General features: G+C 51.0%; 2 long non-coding RNA genes across 2 annotated transcripts; one reads left to right on the top strand and one right to left on the bottom strand.

Annotated features, from left to right (window-relative positions):
- Positions 1-4,367: 4,367 nt before the first annotated feature.
- Positions 4,368-7,053, bottom strand: LOC129736915 (uncharacterized). Its single transcript, XR_008734117.1, has 3 exons — positions 6,928-7,053; positions 6,050-6,097; positions 4,368-4,739 (listed from the first exon to the last, which is right to left on the bottom strand). It is a non-coding gene; the product is annotated as an uncharacterized LOC129736915 (long non-coding RNA).
- A 5,441-nt stretch (positions 7,054-12,494) lies between these two features.
- Positions 12,495-15,130, top strand: LOC129736908 (uncharacterized). Its single transcript, XR_008734089.1, has 4 exons — positions 12,495-12,620; positions 13,427-13,474; positions 14,229-14,417; positions 14,726-15,130. It is a non-coding gene; the product is annotated as an uncharacterized LOC129736908 (long non-coding RNA).
- The last annotated feature ends 2,491 nt before the right edge of the window (positions 15,131-17,621 follow it).

Here is a 17,621-nt window from a genome sequence, read left to right as displayed (position 1 = left end):
GAAATACCTTTTGACACCCCTTCCAATTGTTTTAGCTGGAAAAATTCCATGGGGAAGATTTGTAGTTTTTCTTAATTCCCCTATATCTTTATTAAGGAGACACCTGTTGCAGGAAATGCGGGACTCTGCTATCTCGAGCGCCTGACAGGATTTGCTTAATCCTTATGGATTCTTAAATTGTGCATGTTTTAAAAAATTAAGAACTTCATTTTGAAATACCATTGGGATTGGAAGCAGTTCCCTGGGAATTGTGGAGTACCTCGGGTGAGGATGTGTGATTATTGCTATCAGCAGAACCGGTGGTAATAAAAACAAAAGGAGGGACTCCCCCACTCCATTAAACAGTATCCTATTGTTGCAGAAGCAATCCCAAGCATTCAAAAACAACTTTAATTTTTCCTGAAAAAAGAGGAATTCTCAAAGAATGCCAAATGCTCTTATAATACCCCAATTTTACCTGTAAGTAAGCACAGAATATATGAAGATAGGGATCCAGAGTATAGATTTGCTCAGGATCTCTGTGTGGTGAATGAGCATGTTATCTCACCAGATAGTTCCAGAGCCTAATTTAATACTTACTCAGATACCACCATGGGCAAACCCTTCTAATGATCTTAAAGACAAATTTACCAGGACATTCTACTTTGGTTCAATATGTGGATGATCTTTCTAGCTAGTCATACAGAAGAAGAATGTGTGAAAGATACAGAGTATCTGCGTATACGACTTGCAAAAAAGGGATGCCATGCATCTCTATCCAAATGACAACTTTGTCTACAACAGCTTATTGTTCTTGTATGCTAGATCCAGTAATTAAAGTAACTCCCCTTTGTATACGGGCTATAGCAACCGCTGCTGAGTTAGTGGAAAGAACTCTGACACAGGTATGTCCTGTGACACACCCTGACAGTATGTGTACCCCATGAAGTGAAAATACTTTTGACACAATGTACAGAAAAAACGCTTTCTCCATAAAGGGCACATCGATATAAAGTAGTGCTTTTACCTGCAGACAATGTGAAACTTTAAAGGTATAATAACCTTAATCCAGTTACCTTAATGCCACTACCTACAGAGTGAGAAAAAGATGATCACAATTGCGAACGAGGGGTAACCACAATGAGTAAGCAGTGAGACGATTTAACAAATCAACCTTTAAGTAATCCAGATTTGAGTTTTTTTACAGATGGATCATCATCCTGTGATGACAGCTAGTGCTGTACCAGATACGCAGTTACCACAGAGATTCAAGTTTTATTGGCTGGACCTTTATCTCCCAATCTAGGTGCACAAGGTGCAGAAGTTGTTTGCCCTCACTGAGGCTGCAAAATATGCACTTGGACCGCGAGTTAACCTTTACACAGACTCTCAGTATGTGTTTGGAGCTTGTCATCTACAGGTATGCTATAGAAGGAGTGCAGGTTTCTTACCGCCTCAGGTAAGACCACAGCACATGAAACTAAAGAATTATTAGAGGCAATACAAGTGCCCACTGAATTGGCAGTGATTTATGTAAGGCTCATACCAACCGCCGAGACAATGTATCTCGAGGAAATGCCTTGGCTGATCAAGCAGCAAAAGCTGCTGCATGGCAAGTGATTTGAGCAATGACTGATTCTGACTGAACAGGATAAGGCTGAACTCCCAGACGTAACTCATCTCTAGGAAGTTCTACCCAAAGAAGAAACACAAACCTGGGAGAAATTTGGAGCACAACAATGTGATGGACAGTGGCTATTAGGAAGTAAACTGCTACTTCCAAAAGAGATATTTATTACCTATCACTCGCTGGCAGCACACAGAGCTCACGGAGGGCCAGAAAGTATTGCTCTCAAGATCCAATGATTGTGGGCAACCCCTGGAATTTATGCAGCAGCCAAAAGAACTTGTGAGAGCTGTCGGCCATGTAAGAATCTGCCTCTTAAAAAAGACAACACTGCTGGGAAAGCCACCTCCAGCAACAAAGTATCCTTTCCAAAACCTTCACACTGATTCTGCTAAAATGCCTAAAGTAATTGGGTTCACATACCTACTTGTTGTTTATCGATTGCCAGGATGGGTGGAAGCTTCCCCTACTTGGAAAAATGACTCAAAAGCAGTTGTCAAAGCACTCTTAAAGGAAATTATTCCTAGATAGGGGTTCCAGAGCTATCCAATTCTGATAGGGAAGCTCATTTTTCTGCAGCTGTATTAAAACAGATTTATCATTTGTTAGGAATTTGACCACAATTACATACTCCCTATCATCCAGAATCCTCAGGACAGGTAGAGAGGTTGAACAGAACTCTCAAAGAGAAATTAGTCACAGTTTGTAAACAGACTGGGTTAAAATGACGTGAAGCTTTAAATTTAGATTTATGGGATATAAGAAATACTCCCAGGCAGCCAATTGGAGTTTCTCCAGCAGAAATTCTTTTTGGAAGGATTATAGCAGAACTGGGAACTTATGTCTCAGCAAAGACAAGTTTGTTGGATGGAGGTGAACAGGTAACCCAATATTTATTATATTTGCAGAATTCTTTCTCAGATTTGAGCAACCATGCATATTGGTATCAAGGAATTAACATCTTTGTTCCCTGACTTATCAACATGGTTAAAGAAACCAATCATTACGATACCTGTTGTGATTTCTATAGTTGTGTCTGTGATTGCACTAATGCAATGTTCTGTAACTTGTATGACTGGCTTAGTAGCAAAATTACAAGAAAGAACTTGGAAATATGTTAGCTTTAAACTACTGCAGGTATGCAATAATAAAACAAAAGGAGGAAATTGTTAAAGAAAATGTATTTTGAATTAAGAAATCTAAAGTGCTGAAGCTGCTAAATGGCAGAAACAGGACTCGTCCCTTGTATAGCCCTAATCCAAGGCTGGTTTAAAACCCAGTCCAGTTAATCAGTGGGAGAACAGAGAAACAATAGATGATCAATTTGTGCACACAGGTGCTCTCAGAAACACAGGTGTTTTTAGAAAAATTGGTATATGTGAATAGGAACTGCTTGGAGTGTGTGAGTTAAAGCTGGCAGAAAGAAGATCACAATCCGAGTAGCCTGGAACAGAGGCAGACTGGAACTGAACAGGTGAATCAACTGGGACAGTCAGGTGATGGATTCGCAGAACTGACAGGACTAAAGGAAACTTCTAAAAACTTTGGATGTTGACTAATGACCTGAGAAGTGTAAAGCTGTGCTGTATCACTTGGTTCTCTGCCACTCACTAGGGTGGTGGCCCAGCTCTGAGGTGTGACTAAATCAAGCCTAGCAGTACCCACATAGGTATAAATTTTTCCTTAACAGTCAATACTGCTATAGTTGCCATTTAAATAACTGACTGAACATCAAGTGTTACTAATAGAAACTGATAAGCATAGAGTTTCATGAAGATGGGTGGACACATCCAATCCAACTTGCCACACTGGCGATGAAAATCAAGCTAGCCATGTCCTTTTTCCAGACGGCAGAAGAAATTGCTTGTTGTATGCAATGCAACTTGATCGCTTTCAAAATGCCTCTCCTGTGTGAGACTGTTTGGTCCCTGCAAGTTTCTTTTCCTCTCTGTTGATAATATAAGGAGCAAGAGCAACTGGTTCAGACCGAGTAATCCCAGGGGAGGCTGGCAACACAAGTAAGGCAGGAGGCCTACATGTGGTAACAGAGAATTGGGTACAGAAAAGCAGGGTTTGCCCCCAGACATTACATTCGTCACGCCACAGCCTCTGAATACAGAAAGGCTGCTAAGTGACACAATAGTAAGAAGGCTATCATAACATTCCTGTGACAACAGGAGAAGCTCTTGTACCTACCCACTGATCAGCTCTTGGCTTAGTTTAGCCTTTCAGCTTCAGGAACAGAAAAGTTAAATCTGAATGACAACAAATCAGCAAATTCAGTTCACACCAATGCACAGAACTACCCTGTCTCCTAGAACTGCTAAAAAGGAGCTCACATTTTGGAAAGGCAAAGTCAGGATGGTATTACTGTTAGATTGTAACACTACCAGAGTAATTCCTAGTTTGTATTGAGGTACAACAGTAAATCATAAGACATAACATGTAAAAAATGCAGAGGAGAGGTTTATATATAGCCAAGGACCACTTACTCCAACGTGTAACTAGCCGATAAATCAACAGAAATGTATTTCACAGGTATGCTTTAACACACACAAAGTAAACGTAGCCAGATGCAAGTTTAGGCTTAAGGCTGAAGTCCGTGGAACCTTCCCTGGAGAGAGGCTCTTTCCTCTAACCACCTCGTCCCATTTGTCAGCCTCCTAGGGTTTAAAGATGCAATCGAAGTCAAGTTTTGCCAGAACAGCTGCTTGATTTTTAGCAGGAAAATCCTATTCACTCAACAGCTTTATTCCTGAAATGCAGCCATGAGTCCTTGTTGCAATTTCAGACGGACCAGGCAAAGACTTGCCTCGCAAAAGTACAGAGTATAACAGGAGCTTCCCTGATCTGCCAGTTAATAGACTTCTGTCCTATAAACTCTTCAAGAGTTTGTCATGTTTAAAATGGTCTGAATTCAGCCGTCCCTTGTTCCCACGAATATCATAGCAGGCATACGGTGACGGAAAGGCTGTGAGAGCATCCATCCAAGAATGGCAGAATAGCATCTTACCGTGTCTCTCGGCTTCTGGAGTCACACGATTGGCAGCTTTATCCAAGCGTTGTTTAAACGGCTTGTGCTCTACGTCCAGCTGCTGCTCTCCTGGTACGTCCATGGCATAGATGCTCAAATCTGAAAGCAGTGAGCAAGGAAAGCGGTCTATGAACACACAAGTGTTATGGCCTGTGGCAAGCTGAGGAAGTGAAAAGACAAACTTTCAGCCAGCAGGGTAAGAACGTGCCAAACAGGAGAGCGTGTACGGGCTGGGGTCAAGTGACCTACAGGGAATGAAACGCACGGTGCAGCACGCTAAAGGGCCCACCCAGCTACGCGGTTTGGTTTGGTGTCCCAGAAGCACCGTTTCCAACTTCCAAGAAAGCGTTGCCCTGAAAGGTAGACACGCTTAAGGCAAAAAGCCAAAAGCAAACCCCTCAAAGCCCAGAACCATTCCCAGGAACACAGGAGTTAAGCCTAAAATTGGTTGAAAGCTGCCTCCTACCTCTTCCCCGCTTCAACATCAGCACATTTCCTTGTGATCCCTTTTCACAAAAAAAAGATTGAGGCCTGTGGTATCAGCTTGGTACCGAAGCACCACGATGCGCTTGCTGGCTACGTGCTCTCTTAGAAGGCTGACAGCTTCTCCGCACACAACAGCCGAGGCTTCCAGTCTCTCTGGCCTTCCCACGCCCTGTTAAACGTGAGGAAGGCAAAGGCCGGTAACATCTCAGGGGGTCGGGAGGAAGTCAAGATGCACTACATCTAGAGCTCAAAGCGTTACCCAAAGGAATTACCACAACAGAACAAGAGGCAGGAACGATCCGGGTAGACAGGCGGACAACATGCACGCCAGTAATACCCAGTCAGACTTGCAGGACTTCCAGTCGCTTCATCCTGCAACTTTGCTTTGAATTTAGTTAAAAGGCAATCAGATTCTTAACGCTCATTCTGCTTTTATGACTTCGGGAGAAAGGCTAACGCCTGGCATTAGCATTACAGTCAGAATTCACGTACAAAAATCACGGCAAAGCTGAGCCTTGTCAAGTGACCTCCAAAGCAGGCTCTCGAGCCTTTCAACGAGACAGTCAAATCTGGAGTCCCAAGGGAACTCTGTGCCGGCTCTGTCGGTGTGACTGAGCCCTCTGACAAAGTACGCCGCCATACAGAAATGGAAGGGGGTTTATACCTCACGCTCATTTACAATCTAGAAAAATAATACTGCCCGACTGGACGCGCTGGTTTAAGCGCCCAGCGGGCCTGGCTGCGTAACCACGAGGGACCACCAGTTCCTCCCCGGCTCTTGCCCAAGCAGCAGCGCAGCACTCGGAAGCAGCGGGCACACGGAGCCTCGTGGGCCCTCGGCAAGTACAAGAGTTATCCCTCCGCAGTCAGCAGTCCGAGGCACAAGCACGAGGCACACGTGGGAAAGTAACATCTAGACTGACCTTCAGTTTAGCTCCCCTCGATTTGTCAGCGTACGAATCCCGACGAACCTAGGCACAAAGAAAAAGCAAAAGAGCCCCGTTTCACTGGGAAGCAAATCCAAAGGCCTCTTGCCCTCGGCTGCTGCGGCCCAGGAGCTGACTGTCACGACACAGGATCAGCGAGACACCCGAGCTGCTGCCTCCCAACCCTCCCCCGCAGTTAAACGCTTGCCCTTTGCAATACTTTTTGGAGAAATCAGCAGGCGGGGGCGAAGGGTGGGGATTCCGCCGCCGGCTTGCTTTTCCTTCCCCTGCCCGCTCGCAGGGGCTGAAGGGGCTCCCGAGCCCCCCCGCCACAGCGTTACCGCCGGCCCCAAGGCAGCCCCTGCGGCCCGCGGGGGGCGGCAGCCCCAGCCCGCTGCCACGGCCCGGCCAGCGCTGGGGGAAAGACAAAGCCCCGCGCAGAGCTGCGGCGGCTGCCCGGGCACCCGGGGGCGGCGGGGGGGCGGCAGGGCGCCGCGGGCCGACCCCCCTCCCGGGCCCCGCCGCCGCAAGGGAGCACCGGGGCCGCCCCTCGCCTCCCCGCTGAGGTAGCGGCGCAGCTCCGAGAAAAAAAAAAGGCAGCACCGTGAGCAGCCCGCTGACCACCGTCACGGCCGGGGAGACGAGAACCGCCGGCAGCCCCGCCGGTCCCGGGCCGCACCGCCCGCCTCAGACCGCCCGCCGCCGGCACCAGGCGCTCCCTGCCGCGGCCGAGCGCCGGACCGCCACGTCCCCCCCAGCCGGCCGCTGCCCGACGGCCGCGCCCGCTCGCTCGCTCGCTCGCCCGCCCGCCCGCTCGCTCGCCCGCCCGCCCGCCCGCCCGCTGGCCCCCGGCCCCCCTCAGCCCGAGCGCTCACCCAGCGCGCCGCCGCACGTCCCGGCCCGAAAGTCCCCCGGGCTCCCGGGGAAGGCCCGCGCCGCCACCGCCGCTCCGGCGCGCCGCGCGGGCCGGAAATGAGCTCGCCTGCCGGGGCCGGGCCGGGCCCCGCCCACACCCGCCGGCCCCGCCCACACCCGCCGGCCCCGGCCCCGCCCCGCCGGGCAGCGCGGCCCGGAGCCGGCCGAGGAGGGGCTGGCGCTGCCGTTCCGGGCCGGGCAGGGGCTCGGTGCCGCCGCGGGCTCCCCTCAGCCTGCCGGCCCCCGGGGCTCGGCGGGGGCCGCCCGCGGGATGCGGGCTGTGCCGAGAGCGGCTACCTGGGGGAGGCGGGGGCGGGGAGACGCAGCCGGAGGAAAGACCCCGCTCCCTTGTCCCCCCTTCCAGCCCCGCCGCGTACTCCGCACCCCTTCGCTCCGGTAACACCTCACTCTCCCGTCACAGGGAAGGCTATGGGCTCAAGGGGTTAAACCATGCAACAGCTCATAGTGGCTTACTTGTGCAGGGGAAACTTGTACGAGCTTTTCCTAAGCCACACATTCACAGCACTCGCTTTGTCCCACTCAAAAAGTGCGCTCCTGCAAAATCTCGTCTATTTAATGAAAATATATTTAAAACTGCTGTTACTAACGTGCTTCCAAATGCAAACGGAGCAAATGCATCCCTATTTCCCACAGCAAAGCGGAATGCGTCACACAGAAATAATTTAACAGCTTGAGCCACGTGGGTGCTTTTGCATACGGAGGTAAAAAGTATTAATGCCCGGGCTGCGAGTGGGCGAAGGGCAGAGCGAAGGGAACCCCGCAGCTGCAGCGAGCATTCCCGGGGTCCGGTGGCGTAAACTGGGACTGGGATCTCGGCCCGTGCCCACCGTGCCAGGCCTCAGCGCAGGGTTGGGGGGCGCTGCTGCCATCTAGCGAAACAAAATGGGTACTGCCGTCGCCCGGTTGGTGGGGCGTTGCTGCCATCTAGCGACAAAGGTTTGGGTACTGCAGACACGCGCTTGGTGGAGCGCTGTTGCCATCTAGCGAAAACATTTGAGTACTGCAGCCGCCGGGTTGGTGGAGCGTTGCTGCCATCTAGCGAAAAGATTTGGGTACTGCAGCCGCCCGGTTGGTGGAGAGCTGCTGCCATCTGGCAACCAAAAATTGGTACCAGAACACGGGGCTCGAACGCGTGTCCTCTGCGCGGGAAAGATTCTACCGTTGGCGTGACGCGAACCTGGGTCGTTGCAGTCGAGCCACTTCTACGCATGCGCTGTCCTTAGTTTGCCAGTAATGCTACTACGCATGTGTAAAAGCGGTTTTTGTAATACACATGTGTAGCCACAATCCCTGCCCCGCGGCGTCAATCTGATTCTGTGTATGCACAGGCCTTAGTTTTGTCAGTAATGCTACTACACGTGCGTAAAAGCGGATCTTGTAATATGCATACACAGCCACAACCCCTCCCCTAGGCGTCAAGCCGATTTTACACATGTGCTCCCCTTAGTATTGGCAGGAACGCTATTAAACACGCATGAAAGCTGATTTTGTAATACGCATATGTAACCACAAAACCCGCCCCGCGGCGTCAAGCCCATTCTGCGCATGCGCTGCCCTTAGTTTTGCCAGAAATCCAACTGTGCATGCGCAAACACCTATTTTGCAATGTGCATGCGCTGCCGGAATCGACGCCCCTGTAGAAGAATGGCTGCAGAAACGTGGCCAAAGAATCCCTAAAGATCTGCACAATCCAGGCCTGGAATTAGAATAGGCCTGTAATTAGAATTGTGCTGAAGTTGTGCTGAAGTTAACAAGAAAGTGGCCTTGATCTATTCTTGAATCCTGAGACCGAGTAACTTTGCTGCACTACCAGGCCCTGGCTGTAACAAGCTGCAGCTGTTAGGGAAGACAGGTGCAAGGCCACGGGAGATGGGGAGCGGAATGGGAATAAAGGGAGTAACAAACCGCAAGGCTAAAACATAGCTAACGCAAATAGCTGCATGGATAGAATGCTTGTTCTAATCATGATAATTAGTGGTGTGAGAGCAGCGTGTGCTTAGGGGCTAATAACCAATTATGTTTTGCTTTGGGAACATGCTTGTGTATCGAGGCTATATAAGAAGGGTTAGACGCTAATAAAGATGAGCAAGATGCATAACTCATATTGAGTAATTTCTTGACTCCGGCAGACCCCTCTCCCAACAATTGGCACCTGAACGATGGGAAAGCTGGAAAACTCTGCATTGTGAAAGTGGGCATTGCAAACTGGGAGTCGCTAGAGAGGATTTTGAGCAGGAAGGCGTCCGTAAGGAGTAAAGGCGTCTAAATCCGGAATTGAGCTCCTGCACGAACCTGCACCGGTAAGACCGATTTTCCCTCGATAATGGAAAGGGAGGCGGCACTCACGCTATTATCTGAGATTCTTGCTAAGCAAGAGGCTAGCGTGAGCACAAAGAAGCTCCATGAGCTCTGTAGGTGGGCAAAGGAAAAAAGACACCTAAAAGACCCACAATTGATGTTTAGTGTGACTGAGTGGCGAGAGATCGGGGATTCCCTTTGGGGTGCGACCCTTAGCGGCAGCAAGTCGGCCAAGGACTTGGGACCAACCTGGCGGGAGGTCACAAACCATTTACGATCAATGGTTGCGGAGAAAAAGATGGCTATGGCTGCTTCAGACCTCCTCGGTCGGGAAACCGAGTCGATGGAATCTATGGGATTATTTGGCCAAGGCGTTCCATCTGCGAAAGGCAAAGTTGTGCCTATTACAAAACCTGCGACAGAGCTATTGCACCCGACACCGACACCGGAGGGTGCCGCGCAGCGCGGGCTCTGCCAACACGCCCCATTGCGTCCAGCCGGCTCTGCACATGCGCTGCCCTTAGTTGGCCAGTAACGCTATTGCGCATGCGCGTTAGGGGTAGGGGTAGGGGTAGGGTTAAGGTTGGGGTTAGGGTTAGGGTTAGGGTTAGACACTTAATGTTAAGGTTAGAGTTATGGTTAGGGTTAGGGTTAGACTCAGGGTTAGGGTTAGGTTTATGTTAGTGTTAGACGCTTATGGTTAGGGTTAGCGTTAGGGTTAGGGTTAGGGTTTAGGTTAGGGGTAGGGGTAGGGTTAGGGTTGGGTTTGGGGTTAGACTCAGGGTTAGGGTTAGGGTTAGACTCAGGATTAGGGGTTAGGGTTAGGGTATTAGCGTTAGGGTTAGGGTTATTAGGGTTAGGGTTAGGGTTAGGCACTTAATGTTAGGGTTAGAGTTAGGGTTAGGGTTAGGGTTAGGTTAGGGTTAGGGTTAGGGTTAGGCACTTAATGTTAGGGTTAGAGTTACGGTTAGGGTTAGGGTTAGGTTAGGGTTAGGGTTAGGGTTAGGCACTTAATGTTAGGGTTAGAGTTACGGTTAGGGTTAGACTCAGGGTTAGACTCAGGGTTAGGGTTAGACGCTTAATGTTAGGGTTAGAGTTAAGGTTAGGGTTAGGTTTATGTTAGTGTTAGACACTTATGGTTAGGGTTAGCGTTGGGGTTATGTTTAGGGTTAGTGTTAGGGTTAGACTCAGGGTTAGCGTCAGTGTCAGGTTTTGGGTTAGGGTTAGGGTTAGGTTTAGACACCTCTTAGGGTTAGGGTTAGCGTTAGGGATGGGGTTAGGGTTAAGGTTAGGGTTAGGCTTAGATGTCTCTTATGGACAGGTTTAGGGTTAGGGTTAGGGTTAGGGTTAGGATTAGACTCTTAGTGTTAGGTTTAGGTTTCGGATTCGGGTTACGGTTAGGGTTAATGTTAGGGTCAGGTTTTGGGTTAGGGTTAGGTTTAGGGTTAGGGTTAGGGTTAGGCACCTCTTAGGGACAGGGTTAGGGTTAGGGTTAGGGTTAGATGCCTTTTAGGGACAGGGTTAGGGTTAGGGTTAGGGTTAGATGCCTTTTAGGGACAGGGTTAGGGTTAGGGTTAGTTTTAGGGTTAGGTTTAGGGCTAGGGTTAGGGTTAGACTCTTACGCTTAGGGTTAGCATTAGGGTTAGGGTTAGGGTTAGTTTTAGGGTTAGGGTTAGGGATAGGGTTAGGTTTAGGGTTAGGGTTTAGGTTAGACTCTTACGCTTAGGGTTAGCGTTAGGGTTAGGGTTAGGGGTAGGGGTAGGGTTAGGGTTAGGTTAGGGTTGGGTTAGGGTAAGGGTTGGGTTAGGGTAAGGGTTAGACGCTTAAGGTTAGGGTTAGACTCTTACCGTTAGGGTTAGGGTTAGGGTTAGGGTTAGGTTTGGTTAGGATTAGGGTTAGGATTACACTCTTAGAGTTAGGGTTATGGTTAGCGTTACCCTAACACTAACCCTAACCATAACCCTAATCCTAATCCTAAACCTAAACCTAACACTGAGTCTAACCCTAACGCTAACGCTAACCCTAACGCTGTCCCTAAGAGGCGTCTAACCCTAACCCTAACCTTAACCCTAACCCCAACCCTAACACTAACCCTAACCCTAAGAGGCGTCTAACCCTAACCCTAACCCTGACCCTAACTCTAACCCTGACCCTAACCCTAACCCTGACCCTAACTCTAACCCTGACCCTAACTCTAACCCTAGCCCTAACTCTAACCCTGACCCTAACCCTAACCCTAGCCCTAACGCTAATCAACTCTAACTCTACTGCAGTACCGAACTACTGTCGCTAGATGGTAGAAGCGCTCCACCAAGCGCGTGTCTGCAGTACCCAAACCTTTGTCGCTAGATGGCAGCAGCGCCCCACCAACCGGGCGACGGCAGTACCCATTTTGTTTCGCTAGATGGCAGCAGCGCCCCCCAACCCTGCGCTGAGGCCTGGCACGGTGGGCACGGGCCGAGATCCCAGTCCCAGTTTACGCCACCGGACCCCGGGAATGCTCGCTGCGGCTGCGGGGTTCCCTTCGCTCTGCCCTTCGCCCACTCGCAGCCCGGGCATTAATACTTTTTGCCTCCGTAGCAAAAGCACCCACGTGGCTCAAGCTGTTAAATTATTTCTGCGTGACGCATTCCACTTTGCTGTGGGAAATAGGGATGCATTTGCTCCGTTTGCATTTGGAAGCACGTTAGTAACAGCAGTTTTAAATATATTTTCATTAAATAGACGAGATTTTGCAGGAGCGCACTTTTTGAGTAGGACAAAGCGAGTGCTGTGAATGTGTGGCTTAGGAAAAGCTCGTACAAGTTTCCCCTGCACAAGTAAGCCACTATGAGCTGTTGCATGGTTTAACCCCTTGAGCCCATAGCCGTTCCCTGTGACGGGAGAGTGAGGTGTTACCGGAGCGAAGGGGTGCGGAGTACGCGGCGGGGCTGGAAGGGGGGACAAGGGAGCGGGGTCTTTCCTCCGGCTGCGTCTCCCCGCCCCCGCCTCCCCCAGGTAGCCGCTCTCGGCACAGCCCGCATCCCGCGGGCGGCCCCCGCCGAGCCCCGGGGGCCGGCAGGCTGAGGGGAGCCCGCGGCGGCACCGAGCCCCTGCCCGGCCCGGAACGGCAGCGCCAGCCCCTCCTCGGCCGGCTCCGGGCCGCGCTGCCCGGCGGGGCGGGGCCGGGGCCGGCGGGTGTGGGCGGGGCCGGCGGGTGTGGGCGGGGCCCGGCCCGGCCCCGGCAGGCGAGCTCATTTCCGGCCCGCGCGGCGCGCCGGAGCGGCGGTGGCGGCGCGGGGCGTCCCCGGGAGCCCGGGGGACTTTCGGGCCGGGACGTGCGGCGGCGCGCTGGGTGAGCGCTCGGGCTGAGGGCGGCCGGGGGCGGGCGGGCGAGCGAGCGAGCGAGCGGTCGCGGCCGTCGGGCAGCGGCCGGCTGGGGGGGACGTGGCGGTCCGGCGCTCGGCCGCGGCAGGGAGCGCCTGGTGCCGGCGGCGGGCGGTCTGAGGCGGGCGGTGCGGCCCGGGACCGGCGGGGCTGCCGGCGGTTCTCGTCTCCCCGGCCGTGACGGTGGTCAGCGGGCTGCTTACGGTGCTGCCTTTTTTTTTTTCTCGGAGCTGCGCCGCTACCTCAGCGGGGAGGCGAGGAGCGGCGGCGGGGCGGCCCCGGTGCTCCCTTGCGGCGGCGGGGCCCGGGAGGGGGGTCGGCCCGCGGCGCCCTGCCGCCCCCCCGCCGCCCCCGGGTGCCCGGGCAGCCGCCGCAGCTCTGCGCGGGGCTTTGTCTTTCCCCCAGCGCTGGCCGGGCCGTGGCAGCGGGCTGGGGCTGCCGCCCCCCGCGGGCCGCAGGGGCTGCCTTGGGGCCGGCGGTAACGCTGTGGCGGGGGGGCTCGGGAGCCCCTTCAGCCCCTGCGAGCGGGCAGGGGAAGGAAAAGCAAGCCGGCGGCGGAATCCCCACCCTTCGCCCCCGCCTGCTGATTTCTCCAAAAAGTATTGCAAAGGGCAAGCGTTTAACTGCGGGGGAGGGTTGGGAGGCAGCAGCTCGGGTGTCTCGCTGATCCTGTGTCGTGACAGTCAGCTCCTGGGCCGCAGCAGCCGAGGGCAAGAGGCCTTTGGATTTGCTTCCCAGTGAAACGGGGCTCTTTTGCTTTTTCTTTGTGCCTAGGTTCGTCGGGATTCGTACGCTGACAAATCGAGGGGAGCTAAACTGAAGGTCAGTCTAGATGTTACTTTCCCACGTGTGCCTCGTGCTTGTGCCTCGGACTGCTGACTGCGGAGGGATAGCTCTTGTACTTGCCGAGGGCCCACGAGGCTCCGTGTGCCCGCTGCTTCCGAGTGCTGCGCTGCTGCTTGGGCAAGAGCCGGGGAGGAACTGGTGGTCCCTCGTGGTTACGCAGCCAGGCCCGCTGGGTGCTTAAACCAGCGCGTCCAGTCGGGCAGTATTATTTTTCTAGATTGTAAATGAGCGTGAGGTATAAACCCCCTTCCATTTCTGTATGGCGGTGTACTTTGTCAGAGGGCTCAGTCCCACCGACAGAGCCGGCACAGAGTTCCCTTGGGACTCCAGATTTGACTGTCTCGTTGAAAGGCTCGAGAGCCTGCTTTGGAGGTCACTTGACAAGGCTCAGCTTTGCCGTGATTTTTGTACGTGAATTCTGACTGTAATGCTAATGCCAGGCGTTAGCCTTTCTCCCGAAGTCATAAAAGCAGAATGAGCGTTAAGAATCTGATTGCCTTTTAACTAAATTCAAAGCAAAGTTGCGGGATGAAGCGACTGGAAGTCCTGCAAGTCTGACTGGGTATTACTGGCGTGCATGTTGTCCGCCTGTCTACCCGGATCGTTCCTGCCTCTTGTTCTGTTGTGGTAATTCCTTTGGGTAACGCTTTGAGCTCTAGATGTAGTGCATCTTGACTTCCTCCCGACCCCCTGAGATGTTACCGGCCTTTGCCTTCCTCACGTTTAACAGGGCGTGGGAAGGCCAGAGAGACTGGAAGCCTCGGCTGTTGTGTGCGGAGAAGCTGTCAGCCTTCTAAGAGAGCACGTAGCCAGCAAGCGCATCGTGGTGCTTCGGTACCAAGCTGATACCACAGGCCTCAATCTTTTTTTTGTGAAAAGGGATCACAAGGAAATGTGCTGATGTTGAAGGGGGGAAGAGGTAGGAGGCAGCTTTCAACCAATTTTAGGCTTAACTCCTGTGTTCCTGGGAATGGTTCTGGGCTTTGAGGGGTTTGCTTTTGGCTTTTTGCCTTAAGCGTGTCTACCTTTCAGGGCAACGCTTTCTTGGAAGTTGGAAACGGTGCTTCTGGGACACCAAACCAAACCGCGTACCTGGGTGGGCCCTTTAGCGTGCTGCACCGTGCGTTTTATTCCCTGTAGGTCACTTGACCCCAGCCCGTACACGCTCTCCCGTTTGGCACGTTCTTACCCTGCTGGCTGAAAGTTTCTGTCTTTTCACTTCCTCAGCTTGCCACAGGCCATAACACTTGTGTGTTCATAGACCGCTTTCCTTGCTCACTGCTTTCAGATTTGAGCATCTATGCCATGGACGTACCAGGAGAGCAGCAGCTGGACGTAGAGCACAAGCCGTTTAACCAACGCTTGGATAAAGCTGCCAATCGTGTGACTCCAGAAGCTGAGAGACACGGTAAGATGCTATTCTGCCATTCTTGGATGGATGCTCTCACAGCCTTTCCGTCACCGTATGCCTGCTATGATATTCGTGGGAACAAGGGACGGCTGAATTCAGACCATTTTAAACATGACAAACTCTTGAAGAGTTTATAGGACAGAAGTCTATTAACTGGCAGATCAGGGAAGCTCCTCTCTGTGTATATATATTATACTCAGTACTTTTGCGAGGCAAGTCTTTGCCTGTCCGTCTGAAATTGCAACAAGGACTCATGGCTGCATTTCGGGAGCAAAGCTGCTGAGCGAATAGGCTTTTCCTACTAGAAATCAAGCAGCTGTTCTGGCAAAACTTGACTTCGATTGTATCTTTAAATCCTAGGAGGCTGACAAATGGGACGAGGTGGTTAGAGGAAAGAGCCTCTCTCCAGGGAAGGCTCCACTGACTTGACCCTTAAGCCTAAACGTGTGTCTTACTAAGTTTGCTTTGTGTGTGTTAATGCATACCTGATTAATAGATTTCAGCTGATTTATCAGTTACAAGTTGGAATAAGTGGTCCTTGGCTACATAAACCTCTCCTCTGCATTTTTTTCACGTGTTATGGCTTACTGTTCTACTTCAATGCAAACCGGGAACGATTCTGGTACTGTTGCAATCTAACGGTAATACTGTCCCGACTTTGTCTTTCTAAAATGTAAGGTCCTTATTATCTGTTCTGGGAGATAGTGTAGTTCTGTGTATTGGCATGGACAAAATTAGTGGATTTGTTGTAACTCAGATTTAACTTTTCTGTTCTTAAAAGCTGAAAGGCTAAACTAAGCCAAGAGCTGATCAGTGGGTAGGTACAAGAGCTTCTCCTGTTGTCACAGAAGTGTAGTGATAGCGTTCTTACTATTGTGTCACTTTAGCAGCCTTTCTGTATTCAGAGGCTGTGGCGTGATGAATGTAATGTCTGTGGTCAAACCCTGCTTTTCTGTACCCAATTCTTTGTTACCACATGTAGGCCTCCTGCCTTACTTGTGTTGCCAGCCTCCCCTGGGATTACTCGGTCTGAACTGGTTGCTCTTGCTCCTTATATTATCAACGGAGAGGAAGAGAAACTTTCAGGGAGCAAACAGTTTCATCCAGGAGAAGCATTTTGAAAGCAATCAAATTGCATTGCATGCAACAAGCAATTTCTTCTGCTGTCTGCAAAAAGTGTATGGCTAGTTTGATTTCCACCACACATGTGGCAAGTTGGATTGGACGTGTCCACCCATCTTTGTGAAACTCTACGATTTTCAGTTTCTGTTAGTAACATTTGATGTTCAGTCAGTTATTAAAATGGCAACTATAGCAGTATTGACTGGTAAAGGAAAAATCCACACAGACGTGGTGGTTACCGCTGGGCTTGCTTTAGTCACGACTCGGAGCTGGGCCACCACCCTAGTGAGTGGCAGAGAACCAAGGGATACAGCACAGCTTATATACGCTTATCAAACCATTAGTCAACGTCTGAAGTCTTTAGGAATTTCCTTTGGTCCTGTCAGTTCTGTGAATCCATCACCTGACTCTGTCCCAGGTGATTCATCTATTCAGTTCCAGGCTCCTGCTGAGGTCATGATCTTCTTTCTGCCAGCTTTAACTCACGCACTCCTTCAAGCATGCTTAGTCTTTGAACAAGCAATTCCTATTCATGTGTAACAATTTCTCTAAAAACACCTGCATTTCTGAGAGCACCTATGTACACAAATTGATCATCTATTGTTTCTCTGTTCTCCCACTGATTAACTGGACTGGGTTTTAAACCAGCCTTGGATTAGGGCTATGCTTGGGATGAGGCCTGGTTGTGCCACTTAGCTGCTTTGGTGCTTTAAATTTTTTAGTTAAAAATACATTTTCTTTAACATTGACCTTAAATTTAGTAAAGCATACCTAAATATTATGGAGTAGCATGTGGAGGCTTTTCCTGATCATAGTTACATTAGAATAGTTAATAGCTTAATGATTTCTATGGTAGGTTGCGTTCTGTGCTGGAATGTAATCTCATTCATTTCCATTGAATGACAATAGAAGACTGAATTTTTTATAGGTGGTTCTTACTGTTTCCTTCCTTTTTTATATGCCCAGAGTTTTCCAATGTCACGTGTCATATCTGCATGCGAGTTGAGGGCTGTGTTAACAGCAAGAAGCTTTGCACATGGGGTTTTATGTACTGCAGTTTCTTTATAGTATCTAAGCTGTGTGCAGTACCTCTAAAGAACAAGTCTGATGAGGAGCAGCTGAGGGAACTGGGGGTGTTCAGCCTGAAGAAGAGGAGGCTCAGGGGAGACCTTATTGCTCTCTAGCTGGCAAGGACAGAGTAGCTTTCCCTCCCATCAGCTGCAGGTTTTGTTACCCCCTCTTTGGCATCCACAGTGGTGCCCAAGCTGAGTCAGGGCTGAGAACAGCAGGAGAGACCTTAAGTGTAAGGACTTAAAAAGTGTAAGGGGGCAATGGCAGCCTTTGTACCCTGGGCCTTTTTTGTTGCCTTTTTTTGGGGCCTTGGGTAAGCAAAGCCCCTCATACTTTCAGGGGAATAAAACTCCCCTGCCTTCCTGCTTTTGTCTGCCTCTGGGGCACCTGACCCAGCAGGGGCCCTGTTTTGATCGAGTAGTGACTGCCATGACTGGAAGTTTGGGCTTGTAAAGTTACACCAAACACTGAAGTGGAGGAAGGTGACACCACCTGCCTGAGGACTGCTGAGTAGCTGTA

The sequence above is a fragment of the Falco cherrug genome, chromosome 1 (genome assembly GCF_023634085.1).
Source record: "Falco cherrug isolate bFalChe1 chromosome 1, bFalChe1.pri, whole genome shotgun sequence".
Lineage (NCBI taxonomy): Eukaryota > Metazoa > Chordata > Aves > Falconiformes > Falconidae > Falco > Falco cherrug.
This window is presented reverse-complemented; position numbering and strand designations above follow the sequence as displayed.